The following is a 25101-nucleotide window of genomic DNA, read 5'->3' on the forward strand; positions in this document are numbered from 1 at the left end:
TAAGTTATGACCAATCTCTCAAGAAGGCTTCAGAGTGTGGCAGGAGGCCTGGAGATTCAGCTGAGAAATCTTTGGACAGTGTCTCCTAGAGGCTGCCACTGCTGAGCTTTGTGACCCCATTCTGCTCCAGTGCTGGGCTTGCTGTGTGAAGTGCATTTCTCACAAAGCACCATGGTGACACAACTTCCATGGTGCATGGCATTGTCTCAGCAAGAGAGGGGACCATGTTGCACCATGAGAGATGTGGGCCAGCCAGGAATGTCAGCTCACAGGGAACAACAGGGACACAAATCATACCAGCTACAACTCCCACAGGGGAGCATTTCTGAACTGAAATGGAGGGCTCTTGGCCAAAGATGTTCATTGTTTGGTCAAATCTCAATATTTTCCATGGGAAAAGAAAACAAAAACACAATAATATTAATAATAATTAAAATGAACAATTTTCAGCCCAGATTTATCCAGTCAATATTTGAGAAATACCAAGGACTGTGTTTCGATTAGGAGAATTTTTTCAGGAACCCTAACAAATTAAGAGTGGGAACCACACATTGTATGGGACCAATCAGACAATTTGACTAAGACCACAGAAGAGGTCAGGGAAGCCCATCATGTGTGGTTCAGGCTTGGACTGGATTAGCAATTGCCAAGCAATGTTAAACACATAAGGTAGGAGCAGCCAAAAACTAGCAGTGGTCAAGTCAATATATTTGTGTTTAAGGCCGAGTGTATGGTGGTTCTGGCAAAAGCCAACAAGAAGAATGAGATAGTGAGTGTCTTCATATTAGAACAACTCATAATGAGTTTGTTTCTCTTAGTTCCTATTGTCTCAGACTTTCTCCCTTCTCTTGCCCCCGAAAGACCTTGGTAAATTACCTATTTCAAGAGCTGAGCAGGTCTTGAGCATCAACAGTTAACATTGCAAGTCCTCAATAAGACAACAGTGATCAAGAGAGAAAGGAAGGGAGAGGGATTTGTGTCTGTAAATTGCAAGGAGATACAATACTCACCTTTCACTTATGCTCAGTTTCAAGTTTCTGTTGAACAGCATCCGATACCTTCCATTTTCCATAGGTGAATTAGCCAAACAACAGACAGACAATAGAGACAAATTGGCTAAGTCAGAAAATGTTAAATGAAAATGAGCTGGCCATGGGAAGGAGGGAGGGGAAATGTTGAAAAAGCCTTTACTAGTAAGTGATCCTTCCTTGAATTTTTTATTTGGTTTCCAGGTAAGCTTGGGAACTGACAAATGAAGGCAGTGTCCTGGGAAATCTTCACAAGAGATTATTTATTCTGTAGCCCTTTGCAATTACACATGCACTGTATAATTTCAGTCTCTTTGGGCTGGGTCTGTATTGGGGTACATTTTTCCTCATCACTGGTGAGTAGTGACCTTCCTTTGGATCATTGCTTGTGATGCTGAAGGAAAATATTTCTTTCTCTCTTTCTGTGTTTTTATATTGAGAAAAATAAATGAAAGTAGGTCAGATTGTGTTGAGTTTTAGTGTCAAGATGAAAGGATCCCTACAATAACCCATCACCTGAAACAAAACTTTGTCTATAGTAGTGATGTGCTCAGGCCTGATTCTAAGATTTTGGAGTTATTCCAAGAGTGATACAAGTGATAAGCTGTTCTTTAACTCTTCCCCCTAAAATAAATGTTCTAAGTGTTTCCTGAAAGGTTGTTCTCAAGGGACTTAGTCTCGTGACTGACAAAAGAGAAGGTGGAAGGAAAATGTTAGGCATTCTGAAAGGCTTTCCACCCAGCATGTCAGAAGGAAGCAAAGCATGACCTTGATAGCGTAAATTAGGGAAAAGGGTGAGAATGCAGCCAAATCATAAGGAAGCGTAAATATACAATTATGCCTTTAATATCCTCTAAGTTTTTGGTATTTTATTGTTTTCTGGCTGGCAATGAGAAAATTAATCAGTGATGGACATACTGATGGATATAAGTGAAAGGGAGGGATTTGTGCTGTCAGTTTTTTCCTTGTGAGATTCAACCAGATGCCTTGAAATCTTGATTTTTTTTTTAATATGAGGTAATATTCATAAGACAGTTCATCACTGCAGAATTTTCAAACTAAAATGTGCTAAGTCAGGAACTTAAAGGGGCAGCCAAATAAAAAGTATTGATAGCTATTTAAATAGAAAACAGTTATGTCCATCTGTGGAAGTCCTGAAGCTTTGAGACTGGTGGGAGAACAAAACACTCCCTATTTACCCTGTTCATACTCTTTTCCATTGGCATCTACTATTAGCCATTCTCAGCAGTGATGCTATGGAATAGAAGGATCCAGTCTGACATGGGTTGTCTGTTCATGTCCTCTTGTGATACAAAAAAAAGTTGTGTTGTTTGAACCAAACTGCCCTATGTGACAACCACAGTGCTTTAGAAAATGCTAACCAGCCATGACTGTAGAAAAAACGTGAGGTGGTCAAGACCAATTAGACATCCCTCTCCAGTCTCTTCTTGGAGGAAAGCAAAAACCTGTGCCTTGTGATCTGCACTCCAAATCTCATCTCCATTGTGATAATAATACCAAAAAAAGAAAAAAATCCTGTTTCCCTATGTTTTTGGGAATCTCATCTCATCTCCATTGTGATAATAATCTCATCTCCATTGTGATAATAATACCAAAAAAAGAAAAAAATCCTGTTTCCCTATGTTTTTGGGACACTTCTTCATGAAGCCATTGTCACCACAAAGCAAATTTTCTTGGTCATTGACTTCTCGCTCTACTATATCTATGTCCTTACAACTGTTCAACATTTTTCTTTTCTTTGGTTCAGCCATTGAACTCAGAGGGGGCACCTTATCCAGCACAGTTGTCACTGAAAGGCACCAAAATCCTCCCTCTCTAAGGATATAACTGCCTTGCAGCTCAAGGCAGGACTGTGGCTCAAGCTGAACAGACTTGAAACTGAATCAAGCTCATCAGGATCCTGCATTGTAGAATATCCGTCAAACTTTAGGATTTACTCTTTGAGCCTGAGCTCCCAGCAGAAACTCCTTATATCCTGCTGACATTTCCCTCAGGAATAAAACTTCTTGAGGTGTGACTTCCGAAGACACAACCACCACCACACTGCAATGAGTATGTCCTCTCCAAAATGCAGACCAGCACAAGGAAGTTGAACTGGGGCATCCATCCAATGGAATGAAATGTCCTCCCTATTCAGTTCATGCCTAAACGAGCTGACCTAAAACCTTCTGACCCTGGCAGAGACGTAGGGTAGATGTTTTCCAAGCCTCAATAATTGGCAAGCAGTATAACCATAGGAGAAAAAGCAGTTCAAGAGCCTCTTGGCAATGGTTGAACTAAGCTCAGTGTAGTCTGACTGTTCAGCTGAGCTTCCCTGCCTGTCCATGTGTATTGATTCAGGTCTCAGCTCAGATCACAAGAGCACCAAAATCTAGAAACTTATTTGGCTGTGAGGTAACAATTTCTTTGGGAGGGCTCATTCTTCCTGGGAAGGATCTTCTTCCACAATTTCCTAAAGGAAACTAGGCTTGAGCAATTGTATTGTCGGTATTTGTATGTGCCAGTGTGCTCCCCTCCAAACAACTGTCAAATTTGTTGGCCAAGTGATAGAGTTCTAAGAGATTTTTCTGAGATATAAACAAAAATAAGCACCCAGAGAGAGATACAGAGAGATACGTGGTAGCACAAGTTCATATGTTTAATTTAGAGTCCTGAGAACAGGAAAAGTTTCAAGCAGAGGTCTTCATTAATCAACAGGCACAAATCAGTGGGAATCCAGGCATCAGTAGTACTACATGAACAAATAGTTTGTTTGTCCAGTGTTTCTTCCTTTCTTTATTCTTTTTTGGTTTGAATCTGTACAGCACCTAGCATGTCGGCATACAGAAATACACTTGTAATAACACAGTGGGAGAGTTGGCATGCAGAAGGGATCATGAAGAGGGAAGAAACCATCTTAGCAGGCAGCTTCTTCATTTTACATCAGTTTTTAATGTCAGGCCAACTCAGGGTGCAGGGGTGAGGGAGCAAGAAAGTGAAGAGAAAAAAGAAACAAATGAAAATCCCACAACCCCAACAACAGAAACCGCAGACAAACCAAGAAAACGGCAGTATGTCCAGGGAGTGCTTGCTCCTCAGCTGAAGGGCCTGTTTTCATACTCATCTCTGTCTTGTGTCCCAGACTCATGTCGCCTCTGAGGCTGAAATACTGGTTCCTTATTCTGAAAATCGAGTCTCCTGGGCTTTGGTAATATTTTCCAGTCTTTCTAAGGTGTCTGCTTTAATGAGTAAGGAAATAAGAAGACAGACTGACTCCATGGGCACAGAGATTAGTTACCACATACTTCATAGTGACTATCCAGACAGAATGAGAAGAAATGAAGCAGAGATTAATTGACCGAGATTGCCTTTGTAAAACAAGGTGGGAGGGATCAGGTAATGATTTCCCAAGCATTGTCCAAGGAGGAAGCATAAGCAGGCAGGCAGTGTGAACACCTCACTGTTCCATGCAGAGAAAAGCAGAGGGAAAAAAAATGCAGCTCCATCCTTCTGATTCCCACCTTCCCCCAAACCCCCCTTGGTTTTAGTTTTTTTGCACTGCTGAAGGGTGTCATGCGTACTTGGAGACAAAACAGCCCCAAAGACTTGACTTCCACAAACCTTGCCTTGCACAGCTCAGTTACTTCTCACTTCTTTTATTTTCTTTTTAATCCTGTTTCTCCCTTCTATCCCCTAGGCCCCCTCCCACTCTCTTTCACATTTATCCCTTAATCAAATCGCTATATGCTCTTCTCAGCAATTCTTCTCTAAATCCCTCAGGCAGGTTAGAAGCCCCCTGAGGAAAGATCTTTTTTGGCAACTGAATTGAGATAGGAAAGAGGTCCCTGACAGAAGCATATTCCATCCCAGAAAGTTTTTAATCCTTCCAGATGCTTTGTCACAAACTGTGCTTTTATGCTGGTGCACTTTTAAAGGCAGCCAGGATATGTGCAGAGGTCAGATCACAGAGCTGCTCTGGAAAACTCTAAATTGCTCTCGCCTTTGATTCTTGTGCTTTAAAACCACTCTGAAGTTTAAATAAATGGATTAGAAATGAGTTAAAGAGCAGGGTGCTTAATGCTTATGCTTAAATCTATAGCCTCAAGCCACGGCACTTTGGGCGGCAAGATCCTGTTAAATCTCACCAGCTCAGCAGACTCTGAACAAGTCAAGGCTTGGATGCAGATGTCTGTGGGGAAACAAGGTGAAACAGACCAGAGAGATGGCACTGGTCCTCCTAAAACAGCACAGAAGGAAGCCCAAGGTAGTGAAATGGGCAGTGGCACATACACTGGAACACCTTCAAGAGAGGGCACTGGCACCACAGATATTTGCTATTAATACTAAAGCTCTGCCATCATAATTTTTTTTTTTTTTTTTTTTTTGGGTCTCATGATTTCTAGACTTGTTTCCAGCTGGGGAAAAGGAGGAGCAGTGATAATGTAGTGGGCTAGATCTCTCAGGAGACTCAGCCATCTTGAAAGCCCATTCTGCTTCCCATTGTTTATTATTGTTGGATGGTGAAATGACAGCTGTTATGTTACATCCTAGAGGTAGCTGCACTTCCAGGGCTGGATGAAAGGATCGCTGTAAATGCCAGCTTGGCAGCTATACTGGCCCTCCTTGGGGTAGGCCTTTACCCCCTGCTTCTGGCGTGGCTTTGTTCTGTGAGAGAAGAGCAAAACATTTTGTAGCTGCTATTGAAAAGGGTTTCTCAACCTTTTAGGATAATCCCTGTTTTAAAGAGGAGGAGTTGAGTCAATGAGAAAGTAAATCACTTATGGAAATCACAGAGCATTATTGCTGAGTTTCTTGCTATCTCTCAACCCTACCCTACCTGAGTGCAGCATCCCTACTCACAACTCCAATTTTTTTTTGCAATATGAGACCAATGGTATTTATTTCTGGTTCACACTAAGACACCAGGAGTTGAAAGAAAACCATCCACAGTGATCCAGCTAAGCCTTTGGAAAGAGGCATGATGATGAAAATCCTGAATTTTGGATGTTCACCATACACCTCACCACATGTATAAGAACAGTCAAACTACAGAGGGAACAAAGAATGGGTTAGCTTGGCTTCCAGAGCTCACACACTCTTCTCTTTGCAGCAGGCTATAAATTATGCAGCATTTAAAGATGACTTTCTAAACCCCTGGCTTTAAAGCTTATTTATAACTCCCACACTGATATTTTTCAGACTCGTGACAGCTCCCACCTTCACAAGCTGGGGACATGCCAAGCACCTGGCCTTTTCTATAATGGCCCCTTCTCCCCAGAAAGCTCCCCCCACCTCTTTTTTAAGCAATGCTTTGGATATCTCAGGGAGATTTTATTTATAGCAGAGACATAAAAAGCAAGTGGAAGAGAATGAGGATGGTCAAAGGGAAAAGTAGCAAGTGTCCTAAATGTCTGACAAACGTCATAGGACGTGCTGGAAAAAAATAAGACCTTGGGAGCAGCCAAGATCTCGTAGTAATAATTTATATAGGAACAGCATGATTTCATGTAAAGCAGGTTAGGCTCACACCTAGCCAAGATGGAAACTTATGACTAAAGGGGATCACCTCAGAGAAATGATGAGGGAGGTGGTACTTGTCCTTCCCAGAAGGGGCTAAGCTGACCATTGGCAAAATCAGGGGTATGTGTGGGTGAGAAGGTGGCAGCCTCATGTTGGCAGACACTGATCAGGATCTTGGTGGGGTCTGTGCAAAGTCCAACTGGTTCTAGGACTTTGTTTTTTGTTTTATTTATTTAATTGATCTCCCAGTGCTAGAGAGCTCACTCTTGGGGGAAGAGCCATGTCTTGAACTGTAGCATGGATAGTCTCTAGTAGACCTAATGCTGTCATCTGGAGTAAAATATCTCCCTCCACAGCTCAGTCCTTGCTTTGGGTTCTGGCTTACAGTCGGGCCTGGCTCTGGGATTCCCTGTAGGAAAGAGGAGCTAAGATACTGAATCTTAAATAGAACAATAAACGCTTAGCGTACAGAAAAAAGTCTCACATCAGCCTCCTTTTTGGTAGGGGAGGCTGTTCCAGACCCATGCTGTTACTTCCAGCTTCAGATGCACACCTAGGTATCACAGTCAAGAGAAAAAGCTGCCCAGGCTATGCCACCAGCCTGCAGGAGGAAGGTGACTCCTGAAAACTGCAGGGAGCGAGCAGCGTCTTACAGCAATCCAGTTCCTCAGGATTTGTTTGTAGAAGAGACCTGTTTCCCCCCTGTTGATTGCCATGGCTTCAAAGCCTTGGAATGTCTTTGGCTCCCTGTGCAGTAGCGTGAGGCAGAGCCATGCAGTCTCAGTGGGGTTTGCTCCTTCTCCCAGCCTGAGGAACATTTCTGCACCCCAGGGCAGGTGTTTGTATTGCCAGTGGAAGACAATTCAGCTTTGTGAAATCTTTGAAGGTTTTTTTAATAAAAATGCCTGAAGCTGGATAAGCATTAAACAACTAAACAAAACAAAACAAAACAAAAAAACAATATAAATGTGAGGCATACTTGTGTCAGAACATCTGTTTTCAGCTCTATGCTTTGATTCAGATGTCTCCTCCTCTCTTGTCTGAAGTGACCAACAGGTCTCAGAGATCAGAAATCTGGCCAGAGAAAAATCTTGCTTGAAATTGCTTTGTCTTCCCTGCAAAAATGTCCCAGGCTTTGAAGGAATGGCACTTTTTAGCAAAAGTAAATTTAGTCAAAAATCTCTGACCACCTTCAGTCTATTCTCAGTGGCACCAGCCATTGCAGGCAAAACAAAGACATCTTGGCAAAATTACACCATTGAAATTACAGGCAGAAGAGCTCAATTTAACACCCACTAATTGTTGCACAATAGTCACAGGAATAATCGGAATTTGTTAATTAGATGCATGCCAATGAGTAATTCAAGACTGGTTTAAATAATTATTCCTATCTTCCCAATAGGCTGTGGTGGTGATTAGCTTGCTGGCTGTTTCTCTTGACTGTTCTGCTTCAAATAAAAAAAGAGGTGAGAGACATCCATGCAGTGAGCCATGGCACTCCTAAATGAAATCCTGCTCCCGGGATACTGAGATCTGCTTGCCAATGAGTGCTGTGGGTTGTTGCTTTTGACCACAGAAACATCAGAGACAGCAAGGTGAACTGCCAGAAAGCTCTTGGATCAGTGCCGTGCCAGTGAGAATAAACTAGTACTTTTTACAGTGTTTAATTCCTGAAGGAAGATGTAAGGATGACAAGTGCCACAAATTCAAATTCTTCATTTTAACCACAAGGTAAAAAAAAAAACCTCAAAAAACCAGACCAGTGGCCAGAGAACAAAACTCTCTTCCCTGGGACACAGCTAAATTCCTTGTCCCCTAGCCAGGAGAAATGCCCTCTACTGGCTCAGAAAGACTTTTTTCTTCAGTTTCACCATAAACTTTTTTGCCACCTTCAGGTCTCCTAATAATTTCTCACCCTCCTTTGGTTAGCTCCTTCAGTGCTGCTTGGTTCATGTCATGCTTTTTTTTGGACCATGGGAGATAACCTCAGGAAGGGATGGAAACAGGACAGTGGAAAGGAATTCGTGTAACTGACCTTGTGAACGCTAAACAGTAAAAATTGCACCTCAAACACAAACATGTGGAAAACCCCCTGAAAACAAAGCCAAATTGCATTCCATTGTATGATCTGCTTAACTAGCCTTGTGAAGGAGGCAAGAGAAATGCCCAAATATCAGAGGAAAAGATGCTTTGTGCTGAAACTTTATTCTTTTTCAAGTCATCAGCAGTCACAAATGTTTAATATTTCTGTCAGTTTCCTTGTGTACTCCAGGGAACTGCTGCTACTGACATAGCCACCTGATGGAAAACAGCAATAGTAGAAACTGGTTCTGGGTGGAAAATACTCTAATCTGTAGGATTTGCTTGGGGAGTTAAGGAAGGCAACACACAAGCAGGAGCCAGGAAACACACAGACTAGTCTTTTTGACAAAAATGTAGGTGAATGGCTGCAAGTTCCAAGACAGTGCTTTTGTATTTCCCCTCATAAAATATCACCTTTGAGCACTCCAGAAGCCCCTTGTCTGCATTGCACTAAAGCACTTGTTCAATGGTTGGGATGTGGGAGCAAGGGCAGAGTTGCAAGTAGACCTTAGTGGCGGAGGCAGCCTTGTTTGCTCAGTACACAACCTCTCTGTGGAGGGGGCAACTTTGCTGCACCAGCAGACCCCAACAGTTTATGAAAAACATACGAACACCAGTCATTGCTTTCCCTTCATGTTCCTGTTCCTGGGGCAAGTTAGAGTCCCACAAACTATGCTGAAGCTGAGTACCATCCCCTGCTCTTATCCCCATTACCTCATGTTCTCTGGTGGCTGCTCTTTCTGCCTTCTACCTTGCAGCAAGGGAACCAAGGTATTAGAAAAAGTCCTCCCTCTTCTTGAGCCCTAACAGAGACATCAGTCTACTCTCTACTCAGCATACCTCATTCCTCTGACAGAAGTACTTCCTCTCTCAGCTGCTCCCTGCTCATTTACACCCCTTTCATCATGATTTCCCTAAATTACTGCTGCTAACTGAGCTGCCTAGGCTAAGAGCACAGACAAGATGAGCTCCCCGTGCAGTCAATGGGGGGAGACCAGGACCTTCTGGCAGTGCCTTGGTGACCTGGGTAACCCTCCAAGGGTTTCTCTTTTTGTTGACTGCAGAGGGAGCTGAAAGCCAGCAGGATGCCAGTTTGTCTGCCTGAGGTGAGATAGAGCTGTACCATTGCATGGACAGGACAGGACACTTCAGGCCAAGCCATCCAACAGAGCAACATTTGAACAGCTCACAAGAATTCAACTGTTCCAAGAAAGCAGCAGAGATGAGGACACATGAAACTGACTCAAAGCAGGGGAAAACAGCAATTGCCCCTTGTTGAAATTTATGCTTCTCTTCTTACACTTACGTAAGGAATCTGAAGACAGCCAAGAACATGGAAAGCAGAGGTTCCCCAGAGACAATTGCAATTCATGAAGCTTCAGTGGGTTTTTCTAGCCCTGAACTCACTACCATGGGGCTCAAACCTCTCTCTTGTGTTCATCTGTACTGCAAGAGTAGTAATATGACTTTCCAGTTGTCTTATGGCTCTTTGTATTGCCATCCATTGCTCCCTTACTATCATTGAGGAAGCACTTGAGCAGAACTTTACCAGAACTGCCAAACAGAGAAGACACTTAAGGGTTCCTAGATGACACTCAAGGTTCAAAGGTTTCCTTCAGCCTAGGCTTGGTCCCAGTCAAATGGGAGGGGTTTTTTGGTTGATTTCTTTGGGTTTTTTTTCCAGGGTCCAAAGATCAAGACTTCTCCACCCCCAGTCAAATAAAAAAGCACAGTAACAGTCTGGCCCACCTCTTTTATGGGATCCTGGGGTAATTACCTACTCACTTCAGCTGCTACAGCCCTGCACCTGGAGACCCCAGAATACACCAGTGGTCTCACTGCTGCTTAGCATTAACTCCTTGTTTCCCAACTCCCTTCACTGACAGCTGGTTTGTACATGGTGTATATGTGAATATTGGGGGAGTTTCTTGTCCTACTTTAATACTGAACACAAATTGTCCTGTAGAATGCAAAGAAACTCTCCCCTGAGCACTCTGTTTCTTCTGTCTTGATTCAAAGTTGAAACTAGATTGAACAAAAATTAAGAGAAACCAAGCATCAACTACTTACTGGCCAAATAATGGACAAAGAACTCAGGCATCCTGAGAGGTACAGAAACAATACAGGTGGAAGAGAAGGCTGATAGACACAAACTGTCTGACATAATGGTCTAAAGAAATATTATAGATCAACAGGGAATAGAACATTTTTCTTCTATGAATCAGCATTGAAACTTTTCTGTAGATGTTAACACAACATGTGCTTTGCCTAAATATCCCACAGACTTCTTTAATTTCTAATTTCTGTGATCCAGAGGCGTAAACTGGGTTGTTCTTCTCTGTTTGATCTGAGATATCCAGCCCTTCCCTGCAATGTCTGATTGTCTGATTCTCTCTCTAGTTTAAATGGCTACACTAATCCTAAACAGAGTTCTCTACATTTCAACAGACACAGGTCATGCAGTAGGGACATTTTTTGATAATGGTTCATAGTTTGTTATGCTGAGAATCAGGGGATGTCACAGGATTTCCCACCTGAGATTTACCCACCTTCACCAAAATTATTTTGCATGGAAAGGAGCAGCAATGTCCAATATAATATAAAGCACATTTTTGGCTAACATCTGAAATGCCTTCAGATATTATCTAAAGTTACACACACATGTCCCCAGTGAAGACTGAAACAAAGCTCTCAGTGAAGACAGGATTAATTTGAGGTCAGAAGGTCTTTGCTTTCTGTCATAACATTGCCATGATGTAGTACCAAACTCATTACTTACCGTGACATAAAGCTAAGAGACTAAGGAATGGTTTAGAGTGTGTTAGCTTATACTCCCCTTCCACTGCAATGTCTTCTCTTGAGGATGGCAGCAAACAATCTAAACAAGGACTTGTGTGTATGGAACAACTTAGTCCCCATGCAAACAATATGGGGACATCAGGGATTTCTGTGAGATGTTATGTTTTTGTTGTATCCAAATTGCCTACAGATTTTTCTGTGTCAGTCTCAGCTTGGAGGGGGCTGTGTTCTTTAATTAAACCAAGTTGATTAGACAGTTGCAAAGAAGGGAAGCTAGTTCACAATATGTCATCTGACCTTTTCTGTCATTTTCCTCAGCTCTGATCAGCTGTGAACCAAATCTGAACTTTTCAAAACAATTTGCTCTTCAATTTGGAATAATGACAGTAAATAGTTCTTTAAATAGCCTCATTTGTCAGCTGTCCACTGGGATTAGTTAACATTAAAGAGCTGATCTCCTTTAACTGGATACTTTAGCTGTCTACTGCTAACCTTCCATATGATCCCAGGTAGGTGTTGTTCTCTGAGAGTCTTGGGTTTGCCAGTTATAAAGTTGGAAGGGACAACTCTAATTGTTTAGTTCTGAAACACTGAGAGCTGAGAATTTCCCTGAATTCAACACCTCATACTCAGCAAAATACCCCCTGTGCTGGAGGTTGTACCATCAACTAAAATTTGGTTGCTTCAATAATAAATCATACTTTTGCCTGAACATTTTCCCCTTCTTTGTGGCCTGGCTGTATGTTTCTTCAACCTCTTCAAACAAGCTGTTGTTATCTATGAATTCTGGCTACTTTTTCCTGTCTATATAAATAAAAGCTTAGAATCAAAGTTATGCTTGTGAACTATGTCTGAACAAGCACACTCTGCTGACAATAGCAGATTAAAAAAAAAAAAAAAGCTACCAGGTTCCAGTTATTTTGAGTATAATGCTCATGCATAGTATCTCCCCAGAAACTGCAGGACTTCTGTTATTGTCACCTTCACAAAATTTACCCTGAACTTTTTACACACTGTCTGATTAATCTAAGCATATACTGCAGATGCTTCTGACATTTATGGAGCTACATCAGCATGTGTGGAGCAATGAGGATCCAACAAAAGATCTAAAAATCTACCTATAGTGGAAATCCAGATGAGAAAAGGGAATGTAGCTAGGCAAAAATCCTATTATTTACATATCTCTCTGTATAGCAACTGTCTTGTATAGCACTTATCTTCTGCCCATGTCATGGGCCCTCCACAAAGCTGGATGTCTTGAACAATGCCTCAGTATACTGGATACAAGCTCTGCTCTCTCTCTGCTTCAGCTATCCTTGATTGCACACTTCCATGTGCTGATTTCCAGATTAAGAGAGTCTTTATTTCAGACTTTTCACACGCTGTCAACGTGGTGTTTGATTACATCAATAGAGGCAAAATATTGGTGCTAAGTGGAAATAAAGAGATTTTTTAAGCAGGGAGATCTATTTTTGTCATTTCCTCCTGTGGGGCAGGTTATCAAGATGACCTGCAGACAGCATTGCGGCAAAGAACAGCTCACTGTTTTGGGAGGTGAGGGGAGACGGTATTTATGGTGTGTCATAAACAGTGAAGGACTCTTTGGACAATATCCTAATAAATACTCTAAAAAGAAACTGCCAGACTCTCATAACTCAACATACAGACTGTCATCCTTTCCATCCTGCTCTGTGATCTAGTTAAGGTTTGCCTTTTAGCATTGCCACAATGAACTCAGCTATAAGGACAAGCTTTGGAGTCACGGATAGGAGATCCTGAAGGACTGTTTATGAGCAGGACCCATGCAGAAATCAACAGAAGGAGTGTGCTTGTCTTCAGCCTGGGATGCCTTACAGGGCCTGCACTTGCCCCTCAGAGGTATATTTCCAATTGTGGTGTAGATCACGAACCCAGCAGGTCCCATGGGCCCTACCTTAGTCTGTTACAGTGTGAAAAAGCAGAATATTACCGTAATTGTAGGACTGATGACCTCCCACAGAGAGAGGTGGACTCTAGTGGTGCTGTGCTTGGCTCCAGGTTCAGAGTTCTCTCAGGCTTTTACCTCTGTGTGGTGGAGGCAGAAGTAAGACTATTTGGAGGACATTCCCCAGGAGAAAGCCCCCAGTCATCTCTCAGCAGATCTGTAAGGGAGGGAGGGAGATAAAAGGCAGTTAGTGACAACATCTGGAAGACAACCCATGTGTTGTCCTGAAAAAATGGTTCCCTTTCCCCAGTACTGGCGGCGCATACTAGCCTCCTCAATTTCGGGTTAAGCTTGCTGGTCCTGCTTCTGGATTGACAAAATCCGCTCTTTGTTATGCCCTAAGTCCCTCAGAGGGAAAGAGTATTGTAACTTTCTTGACACAGTGGTCTCCTTCCTCCCAGACCCAATTAGCCCCAGGAATAGAGCCTTGAGACTGCCTTCCTACTTGGACTTCCTCCAGGAAGACCACTAGGCCAGACAGCCACTGCTGCCATGAGCAGGGTGTTTCTACTGGGACTGCTGACAGCCTGTTTTCATCAGCTCCGAATGGAAAAATTGTTTGGAAAAAGGCCTGAAATGTTTATCAAAGAACCACAGCATTTAGTGTAAATGATGAAATGACGGCAAATTAATCTAAAACCCACCATCGCCGCTATCAGGATTCATGGGCTGGAATGGCTGTGATATGGTCAGTGGGAGTTTCACCCCCAGGCCTGTATGTAGTGATTCCATAGGCAACTCTTGTCTTTCAGCTGAAATGCAGCTGCTTCTGGGGTGGATCACAAGCTTTGCAGGGCACCAGCAGCGTTCAAAGGTGACCATTGCATTGGTCATGGCTACTTCGTGCTGCTGCATCTGCCCATGGCCTGTGGAAGCCTTTTGCCTTACACTGTCAAGTTTCTCATGACAGGGACCAGCCTGTTGTTTTATGCTGTGATGAGGATTAATAATCCTCATCATGGTTGATGATGTAAACATGAGACTGTTGGGAGTTCTAAGGGCTAAAGGCCACAAGGAGAATGGCTCTCTGAATGTCTTGTGGTAACCCCAGGGAAATCTTTCCTTTCCTTAGCAGTCAGGAGTTCAGGCTGTTCCTCTAATAAAAACTACCCCTCAGGTCTTTCTGACTCATTTGCAGAGTAATAATTAGGAAAGAAGTGCTTCTTCCACTCACTTGGCATCACCATTGCTTGTGAAGCCCTCCTGGTAATGAGTGTTACTTCTGTGCATGGAAAAAAAGTTTTAATCTTGCATGGGCTATAGCAATCCCATGTAAAACATACAAAAAACGCATTTTTTTAAAGTTATGCTTCTAGCTCTTATGGGCCAAGACCTATCTTCTAAACTGGGAACTGAGTGTAATGTTGTGGTAGGATAATTCTCTTCAGTGTGCAGGCAGCCTGCAGCTGTCAGTCACAGGGCTACACTTTGCACTCACCTTTGAATGTTAGTGTGGTGGCAGGTCTACACACCCTGGAGACATCACTGACCATTTTCAAGGGCAGAGTTGATGGAAATAAAATCATGCAGCAGTCATAGGAAGAAGAAAGGAAGATTCACCAAGCCTTTCTTATATCTGTGATCAGTGTTACCTCAACAGATGCCTAAGAGGAATGTGACATCCAAATTCATGTGCTGGGGCTGAGCAGGGAATATAGTCCTTTTTTTTTACTGAATGGTTAAAGCAGAGACATCTCAGTATTTTGCTTGGAAATTTTCCCAATGCCTAGAGCTGACCAACACTGTCTCACCATGCTGAGAGAGGAGTGATGTGCAAGTGGAGATTATGGCACAGAGGCACCTCACCTCCCCTTGCTCAGCCTGTTGCTCTTCACCTCTTAATAAATCACTCCAGATTTATTAAGCCCGGAGTTCATTAGGATTCATTTCTGCTTTGGCCTTGCTGTTAAGCACTTGCCCAGAGCTGAAGATCCTGAGAGGTCCTGGGTATGAGATTGGAGCGAGGGCTGGAGGGAAAGCTATTGTTGCTCTTATCGCACTGAGAGGTTTGTTGCATTCCAAGGAAATAATCTGGCACTTGGCTTTCCCCACTTCCCTGGCCACCGTGAGGTTTTAGGACAATCCCTAATCTGTTCCCTTGTGAACACTGAGGGCCTTTCTTGTGGGAAACAAGTTTGCAAGTTCAGTTGTTTCTATCAAAGATGAGAGAACATCCAAGCAGCGCCAGACAGTACAAGCTTCCCCCACAGGCACTCTGGCTCTGGCATCCCACACTGATCTATCACCACCAAGACCCACAGCACAAGCCAGCATCTCTGTCCCAAGCAGCCACCACCTCCGCCTCCGCTCATAGCCTGCGTTCCTGCTGCCTACCTCGCCTCCTCTCTGGCAGAGTTGCCAGAGAAAGGAGACACAGTGCAAAGCCTGGGAAAGGCTGACACTGACTTTTCTCTCCCCTCACAACTGCCTGTGCACAAAAGAGCACCTGCAGGCACACAAACCATTGTGCTTGAACATGTGGCTGGACCCTGTGTCCCACTTGATGGGATGGCTGTGATGTCTGAAATCGGCGGGGTTCTGACTGGAAATTAGAGTGGAGCAGGGATGTGTCTTGTTACAGTAGGGCAGGAAAGGTGGCCCTTGGGGAGCAGTACAATGATGAGGTGGCAGTGAGGATTGAGGTCCCAATTCTCTCCCCACTGTCCTCCCCCTTCTTGTCCTCCTGTTCCTCACCAAACCTGCTGTTCATTTCCCTACAACACAGTGCTTTTCACTCCCTCCTTGCTAGAGGGAAACAACCACCCAAGAAGCAAGGAAGAGTGTCTCACTCTTGATGCTGTCAAATTCATTACTGTATTGCTTCTGAAGACTTGGCTTGGGGTATTAAAGAGCCCAATTGACCAGCCTTGCCTCTCCACAGACCACTTCTGCCACCACCAAAGCCCTCATCGCTCTTGCAAGAGATGCTGGTGACAAAATTAAAATCCCAATATTTGGGACACCTCCCATGCCTTGTCTATCTTTCTCTTCACAGCTTGGTCATGACTTTGCATCTCAGCCCCCTGTCAGAGGTCAAGGGAGAAATTTGATTCCACCCACCTTCAGGATAAGTCTTATTCTTTCCTCGTCCCTTTCCACTTGCTGAGCAAACCTAGTCCACTCACTCCACCTGTGTCAGGGGAATCAAAGGATCCCCCTGAGTTCTCTCCTCCAAGTCCTGCTGCAACAACAGATGCACATGTAGTTGTGGTTTCCCTTGGGAAGGCTCCAGATAGTGACTGTGTTACCAGCCCACTTACTTCAGCCAGCTGCCCCTCTGCCTGTGCCTGCTTCCTGCCTCCCTGCCCACCCCTGGCCACTGGTGCTCCTTTCTTCTGCCACCTTCATACACCACAGTCTCCTGGCCAGAGAGAGGCAGAGGAGGGATGAAATATTGTGGAAGCAGGAGGTAATGAGAAAACTTGTTTTTTATCTCTTGTCTCCCATCTGAGGCTTTCATTGGAAAGGCTGAGGACATGGGATAGAGCTCCAAACTGAATCACCCCTTGAAGATGTCCACCACACCAAAGGATAGAGGGGTCTGGCTGGAAGGGAAAGCTCCTTTTGCATCCCCTGATTCTCCTCAGTCTGGATCTGAGCAGGCTTTGCCACAAAGACATCAGCAAACCTTCATGGAGTTGCACAGGGGAGAGAAAATGCATGAGGAGTCCCTAATGCGGTGGCAGTTGCCAGTGATGGAAATGGAAAGTAAAGCAAACTATCAGGAGTGCTTGTCAAAAACACAAGGCTTGGGAGACTGGGTAGGAGTTGCTTGTTTGCTGGGACATCGTAATGGGCTTCACGGAGAAGCACCTAGGGCAGCCTCGAAATCCACCCATTAGTTCAGTGGGGTTTAATGTCTTCCAGTGAGTAAATACCATCTCATTTTGTTAGCACAAAGTGGTCCTCATCAAAGTATTGGCAAGATTACAACATTTTTTCATAAATCCAGCAAATTACAGTCTGCCTACAGTCATCCACTGGAGTCTTTCTTGTCTTACTTTAATTGAATTTTGTATGGGGGAGGGAAAGGGGATTACATTTTTTATTGCTGGGTGTGTTTTATGGGAGATCTGTCAGCTGGAAGTGACAGTGCCAATTAGGGTTGCATATTTTTGTGTGAGTTGCAGAGTCTAGAAAGCAGAAGAAAAAAGGGGGCGAAGGCAAGCCACACTATTTACAGAGATAGATCTGGGGAAGAGCAAGATGGGAGATACCTTGGTTGCTACCTGCAGCTGTGAGACTTGCCCTCCGTCCTTCTTCCCTCCTGCCAGAACACACACACATTCCCCAGGCTGTGCCTAGGGAAGATCAGAGGTTGATTTACCACTGCCCTAATCACACCTTTCCCCAGCCACACAAGTAAGGCTAGTGTCTGCACACAGGGTATTTTGTGGTCTTCTCCTACCTGTTTCCATAGGTGTGAAGCAAACGCCTTCTGAAGGGAACTCATTAGGACTCCCTTGGGTCGCTGTCTGTGATGCAGGTAATCTCAGAACAGTGTTTTGGGAAGGAAAGGCACAAAAGTCTGAAACACTCCAGGCTCTCTGGTGTCTTACAATAAAGTGGTTCTAATTCACCCAGCAAAGGACAATGAGCATAATAAGAGCTTGATTTGCAAGTATCTCCTCACAGTAGTGAAGGGACAAGGGAAGGAGAAGGAAGGGGAGATACTGTATTTCCAGGTAATCTTAACCCTTTGATTTACTCTCTTGAGCCAAGTATTTTAATGCAAATGCAGCAGCAACCTTTTAAATTCAGAGCCAAAGCTTTACTTTCCAATCCCTGAGCATCCTGGGTGCTCACTGAGAATGCTGACAATCTCTCCCTTCTTTGCTGTGTCTCTACAGCCAGCAGCTCTGCTTCTGCACAAAAAGACCCTCCATGCATGAGACCTATCAGCCAGCTTCATGGGCTAAATGGCAAATTCAGCAATCTGGGAAGAGGGGCAGGTGGTGTGGAGGGTCACAGTATACTTTGAAAGCCAGGCTGCTCCCCTTTGTGGAAGGGATGGATGCTCAGGATTTATGCTGCTGTACATGAAAAATAAACATTTGGTCTCCACATGCTTTGCTAGTCAGTGTGTGCTACCCAGCTGATTCAAACACCCATCCATCAACCCTCCCTTGACTCATCACCACAACACTGAAGTACATGGGGGAGTGAGCACTCCCACATGTGGATGAGAGAAGGCTCTGTTTGCCATGAGATGTTGAAATACCCCTTCGAGCCAGCTCCTAATAGAGGCAGTTGGATACAGCATTGCCTAGCTGCTGTAAACCATCACTTCCAACTCGGACTAAAAGTCCATTTTTTATCTTTCCCTGTGACACAGCGTATCTGCTTTGGTAGGCTCAGGGCCCTGTGGGCCAGTGCAGGGGTTTGCACTTGTGGGTCAGTTGGGATGTTCTCTGTGACTGGATTTCAGAGCTGGTGGCCATCATGGGTGACAGAGGAGAAGTCCCTTTTGGCAAAGTAGGGATGATGCTGTCTCACCCATCACCCTTCCCTTGGCTGCTTCTCTGGGTTTCCACTGTAGCTCTCTATTAATATCCTTGTTTCCAAACAACAATGTCACTAATCGTAATTTATTGGGACTTTAAGGACACATTAGACAATGACACTGACTGCTGGTGTTTGAGCACCAAACAGGAATTTTAATGAGAAAAGGACTAAAATGAATAATGCATTAAAAGGGAGATGGGTTTTACCAAGCTTGTGTTTAAACAAGATGATGAAGTGTGTGATGAAAGTTTATCTGCATGGTAAGATAGATGAACGAGTTGATTCTGTTGAAGGCCAGGTGGCCCAAAGTATTAATTCTTTTTTCCTGGCACTGGACAGCTCTGAACCTGTGCCTTTGGGAGAGCAGTGAAATATGAAACACAGACAGTAGGATTGAGCACAGACTCAGCAGGTTTCCTGATGACACCAAGCTTTGTTGGGGGGTTGACACACTGGAGGGAGAGAATGCTATCCATATGGACCTTGACAGGCTTCTGAACCTTATGGAGTTCAGCAAGGCCAAGTGCAAAGTACTGCATCCTGGTCTGGGCAATCCTGAGTACAAACACAGTCTGGGCAGAGAACGGGTTGAGAGCAGTCCTGAGGAGAAGGTGTTGGTATTGTTCAACAAGCTCAACATGACCTGGCAATGTGCACTCACAACCCAGAAAGCCAGCTGTAATGTGGGCTGTGTGACCAGCAGGCCGAGGGAGGAGATTCTGCTTCTCTACTCCACTGTAGTGAGACCCCACCTGAAGCCCACCACTCGTACGGCTCTGGAGCTCCAACAGTAGAAGGACATGGACCTGTTGGAGCGAGTCCAGAGTAGGCCATGGAGACGCTCCAAGGGCTGGAGCAGCTCTCATATGAACATAGGCTTGGAGAACTGGGATTGCTCAGCCTGGAGAAGAGAAGGCTCCATAGAGACCTTATAGCACCTTTCACTATCTAGGGGAGGCCTGTGAGAGGACTGGAGAGGGAAGTTTTACAAGGGCATGCAGTGACAGGACAAGGGGAAATGGCTTTGAACTGAAAGGGGATACATTTAGATTGGATGTTAAGAAGATTTTTACTGTGAGGTTGGTAGGGCACTGGAACATGTTGCCCAGAGAAGCTGTGGCTGCCCCATCCCTGAAAGTGTTTAAGGTTGGGCTGGCTGGGGCTCTGACCAACCTGGTCTAGTGAAAGATGAACCTGCCCATGGCAGAGGGGTTGGAACGAGATGAGCTTTAAGATCCTTTCCAAAGCAGCCTTTCTGTGGTTCTGTTCTATGACATGGGAAGGTGGTCTCCAACAAACTGCTCCTGTCTTTGGATGGGTGTTACTCCCCCGACACAGTGGCAACATTTGTGCATGGGTGGTCCTGGTCCTGTCTCCTCAAAGCTGCTGTGTGTGAACAGTTTTATGGGGACCCAGCCTGACACACAACGGAATGAAGTGGATTCACAGACATCTCCAGTGGCACTCCTTGAAGCTGGTGGGGAGTAGGTGCTCCCAGTATTTTCTGGATGCAGGTGATGGTTGGCAAGTTGCATAACACTAGAAAGACCAGGGAATGACTAGAACATTGTGCTAGGAGCACCCTTCTTTTCCATTAAGCTGTGTCTCTAGTGGTGACAACCCAGCACACACATGTGTGGGACTAGGCTGCCTAAACAAAAGCAGCAGTGTTACTTTGGGAGCAGTGGAATGGCCACCTAGCCGCTATTGGATATGTAGAATGAGGAGAGTGGGGCATAGGTCTTGCCCTGTATCTGGCAGGCGCATGAGGATGCTGAGATAGCCTAGAGGGTCTAAAATGGCTCAGGCAATTTGCTCCTGCCTAAGTTTCAAGTCAGTGTCTCCCTACTGACTATCTTGTTTCAGGTCTTGCTGGATAACAGAGAGAGGGCAAAAGCCAGAGAAGATATCTCTGTCCAGAAACTTAAAATACTCTTGTGACAGAAGTATTAGAGTTCAGACAAGATCTTGCCAAGTTTCATATCAACCAGTATCTTGTCTCCAGTGATAATGGATGATTCCAGAAAGTGTGACCCTTCCTTTGCCCCTAATCATCTATTGGCACTATTTTCAAAACTTTTTTTCATCCCACAAAGGCTGTTCTGTATAAATACATTGAAGCAGATTCCCCAGAAACAGAGCTTAGAATTTCTCTACCCTCTATAACTATTCCCATTCAAATAAACATACTCGAAAAAAATTAAATTGTTGCCCTGATTTAGAAAATAAATCAATCCAAACACATGACTCCAAAAGTGATCTTACAGCAACTTCTTTGCTGTTTTGTGGTGCAGTTTAAGAAATGCATTTCTTCTCCCCTCAGAATGCCAACACATAGATCCCCTAAGAAGCATGGAGCATCACCTCCTAAACTGCCTCTGGTAAAATTTTTCTGGAAACATTCCAGGGGCAAAGTGCTTGCCATGTGTTTCATGTCCCATGCAACATGCAAGATGGAGTTATTTGTTTGTTGCTGCTTTGTCTTTGTTTGTGCAAACTGACGCCGCAGGGACTTTTTTTGAGGGCATTTTTCAGCCAAGAAGATTACTCTGTATAAATACAGTTAAATAAATAGATTTATCATGAGAATAGCTTCAGCCTGTTCCATCCATCTATTATCTATCTATCTATCTATCTATCTATCATCTATCTTTCTATCTAATACTTGTCTGCCTTTGTAGATAAAATAATTAAATTCCTATCACAGCCTAAAAGAGACATGTTGGGTTTATCTTGTTTTGTGTCTACACTGAAACTGTGAGCAAGAACCAAGCTAATTAAATAAGGCAGATTTATCAGCCTCAGGTACACCTTGGAGTTACTGCCCACAGTGGATCATTCTGTTCCTTTGCCAAAGGACATTGCTTTTTTAGCTGAGGGACAGAGAGGTGTCTGGGACTTGTAAGCCTTTCAGTAGCTAAACTTGATCTGAAGAGGAAAGTGGTTGAGAATCTGAACTGCTGGCCCAGAGAGGAAACTCCCATCAGCTCTGAGGCACTCTTGGCTACTGTCACCTTTCTCAAGGATTTTGCAACACTGAATTCCCTTTATTTGTATGTTTTCACTGGTTATCACAAATTATTTTGGAAGTGTGACATAGTTTTTGAGCTGTTGGGAAGCCAGCATAAAAGTCACCAGAGAAATGAAAGATCTTTCAGTCCTGCTGTTGCTATAACCTCTATCAGAATCTGATGCAGATGAGGGTCCTGCTGGTATGTGACTCTGAATAAGCCACTTAGAACAATGTCTGAAAACCGATCCATTAAAAGACAGTCCCAAAAGGACTGAGAATTAAACTCCAAATAAATACCCTTTTCCCAAGCTTGCATGTACAGTCCCTTGCATGCAAGCCAACAAATAGGAGAAAAGGAGAAAGCCAAAACAGGAGAAAAAAAAAAGGCTGAACAAGAAGTTTTGCCCGACTTCTAATGAGCTGTGATGAAAAGCAAAATAGTAAAACTACACAAGCAGACTTATAAATTAGTTTTTTTTCCTTCTGAATGATTACATGTCCCTCCCATTAAAAAGGTTTTTAAACTTTCATATGTCCTTAGGGAATGGAGTCATTGCCTGTCAGTTGATGCACCCGAAGGTGTTTGACCTGCTCTTCACCATGAGGTGAAAAGGGTTACCTTAAACCTCAGAGGAAGAGGGAGTAACTTGCTAAGCTGCCATAATTATGTACAGGTATCTGTGGGCCCCCAGTGTACTTAACAGCTTTGCTTTCATGGAAATCAGTGGGATTTTTCCACTTGAGTAAATGTCAGGTACCTAATAAAGATCTGGACTTGGGGAGAGCCTTAATCTGTCTGACTGCTAGCAAACAAGTGTTTTCCCAGCCATACTGGGAAAATAAATGGAGGGAGAACTGTGAGACACTCAGAAAATTTGGCAATAAGTCTGTATGAGTATCTCAGATGAAAGACAGTCCCTAGTTCTGTTTGGAAACAAGAACTATAGGAAGTTTCATGAGCATTTTGGGACCAATCAAGGTTGAGGCTGTCATCTCCTAACTTGAGAGCTAGGAAATATGGGACAGCCCAAGCCTCTGGCTCCAAAACAATGAAATCATTTTCATGCCCTTTTCTTTGCTATGAGAAGTGCAAGTGTAGAAAGAATTAGAAGAATGAGTGGCTGAATTCCAGCTCATAAGAGGTGAAAGGTGAAAAGGAGAGAAAGGATAGTGGCTGGTACAGGTCTCCTGGCTTTCCCCACTACACCATGCATGCATATGGAGCTGTGTTTTAAGTCAGATGAATCACAAAAAATTGGAAAGTCTCAATTTTTGTTTGTACAAGTGCATGAATAAAATGAAAGATTAGGTTATTACAGACATCAGTCATGCTTTAAAAACCCACAAAATTGGCTGAAAATGAGACAGAGACAATATGAATAGATAGAGTGTTACTATAGTCTATTTCCCATCACTGTTGTTGCACTTATCAGACAGTCAAAACTGTTCCTTTGCCTTTGTTAGGCAAATACATGACTGTGAAAAAACTCTTTTCTCAAGGACCTTTTTTTTAGATTTTTTTTTCATTTTTCCTCTATTGACTTGTCAAAATTAGTATGAAATAATTTCTTTAGATGAAAAAAAAAACAAACAAAAAATCCCCATCAATAAAATAGGTTTTTGAAAAGCTTTGTTTACATTTTAACCTTTAAATGAAATTGATCTACAATTTACAGTTCAATATGGAAATGCATCTTAAAAAGAAAAACACCTAGAGCATATACTTTTGGCAATTATGACTTTCAAAGCAAAATTTGATAGCATTAACTTTATCTTTTCAACAGGCAATTTGAGATGCATTTTCCTATTAAAAAATGCAATACAACCCACTTAGCTATATTCTTACTGTACAATATCTTCAGTGATCTGTACTCCAACCCCTTTGAAAATTATGATGTGAGGGGAAAGGAGACCCAAAAGATCCTTACTTTCTTGAGCTGACTAGCAGGTGTGTTGTTTAGGCCAACTCCTCAGAGGGTACCTTAATCCTGTCTTTCTTAAGCAGGACTTTGTCCTGCCCCCACCCCCTTCCATGAGGTTCAGGAGAAGGTATCCGGACACAAAGAGAAGACAGGTCTTATAATATCCACCCCCATGGATCCCCTGCAGGTAGAGCTGGGTTGGTGATCCCAGAGGAGATTAACTATTGCTGATGATGCTGAAGTACAGGAGATGCACACGGCTTATCTCGGTCATTCAGTTTGTGTCTGAGATGAGGCACCAGATAAGGATGCAGAATTTGTGCAGACAAAGCTGAGCAACTGAATCATTAATAACTGGAGAGGAGGAGCTGACATTTATTTGCTCAAATATCCATAAACAAAGACTTTCAGAAAATGGTTGTTTTCAAATGAGTCATTGAACGGGCATGGTGGTTGGGTCTGCAGCAAATCCTCTGTGAGACACCCGAGTTCTCAGTTACGAACCTCTTTTTCTAGGAAGAAAGAGAAGTTTCAGAATCAACACAGTACTCCCCCATGTTGGCAAGGATTTTATTTCTCCCTGCTGTGATCAGTGACGCACTGTAGGTCGGGGCTAGAACTGTCTCTCTGTTCCTAAGATTCATGTAATCTTTTTCGATTTAAAAATGGAAATGTTTAAAATTTGAAATGTTGGGCAGTGCTATCTCCTGACACATTTCCTGTGGTGTTTACATGGCTGCATCAGTGGACATTTGTCATTTAGACTATTCTCGCATTCCACGTAGACTTTGTCATTCTACTTGCAAGATGGACACAATCTGGTCTTTAAACCAATTCCCCTCTATTTGTCCTTGATTTAATTTCTTTCCAGCTGAACAGCAGCCCACAGGGAGAAACAACAGGTCGCTCTGTTAGAAAGGACCCTCTCGCTTTCTGTGTGATCCTTCCTCACATTGCCATTGCATTTGTAGCTCAACCTTCAAAACCAGTCGAACCATGAATTATGTACATGCAACCCTATGGCTTTTCATGGGTGTCCAGAGAGCACAGAAAAAGATACTCAGGAGCCTGGGTCAGACCCAAGAGTGCTGGCCAAAAAAAAAAAAAAAAAAGGCTTTGATTTATTGATTTACTCCTACTCTCTTTGTTCCAAGTTTCCCCTCTAAAAACAAAGAGAGGTATATATGGTCTCTTGGCTTTGTGCAAAATATAAAAGCATTTTCATTTCTGCAAAGCCTCTGTTGTAGA

The 25101-nt window shown here is 43.5% G+C and overlaps 1 long non-coding RNA gene across 1 annotated transcript; it reads right to left on the bottom strand.

Moving 5' to 3' along the window:
• Positions 1-5896: 5896 nt before the first annotated feature.
• Positions 5897-8692, bottom strand: LOC137476987 (uncharacterized). Its single transcript, XR_011000766.1, has 2 exons — positions 8464-8692; positions 5897-6957 (listed from the first exon to the last, which is right to left on the bottom strand). It is a non-coding gene; the product is annotated as an uncharacterized lncRNA (long non-coding RNA).
• Positions 8693-25101: the final 16409 nt, after the last annotated feature.

The sequence above is a fragment of the Anomalospiza imberbis genome, chromosome 7 (assembly GCF_031753505.1).
Source record: "Anomalospiza imberbis isolate Cuckoo-Finch-1a 21T00152 chromosome 7, ASM3175350v1, whole genome shotgun sequence".
Lineage (NCBI taxonomy): Eukaryota > Metazoa > Chordata > Aves > Passeriformes > Viduidae > Anomalospiza > Anomalospiza imberbis.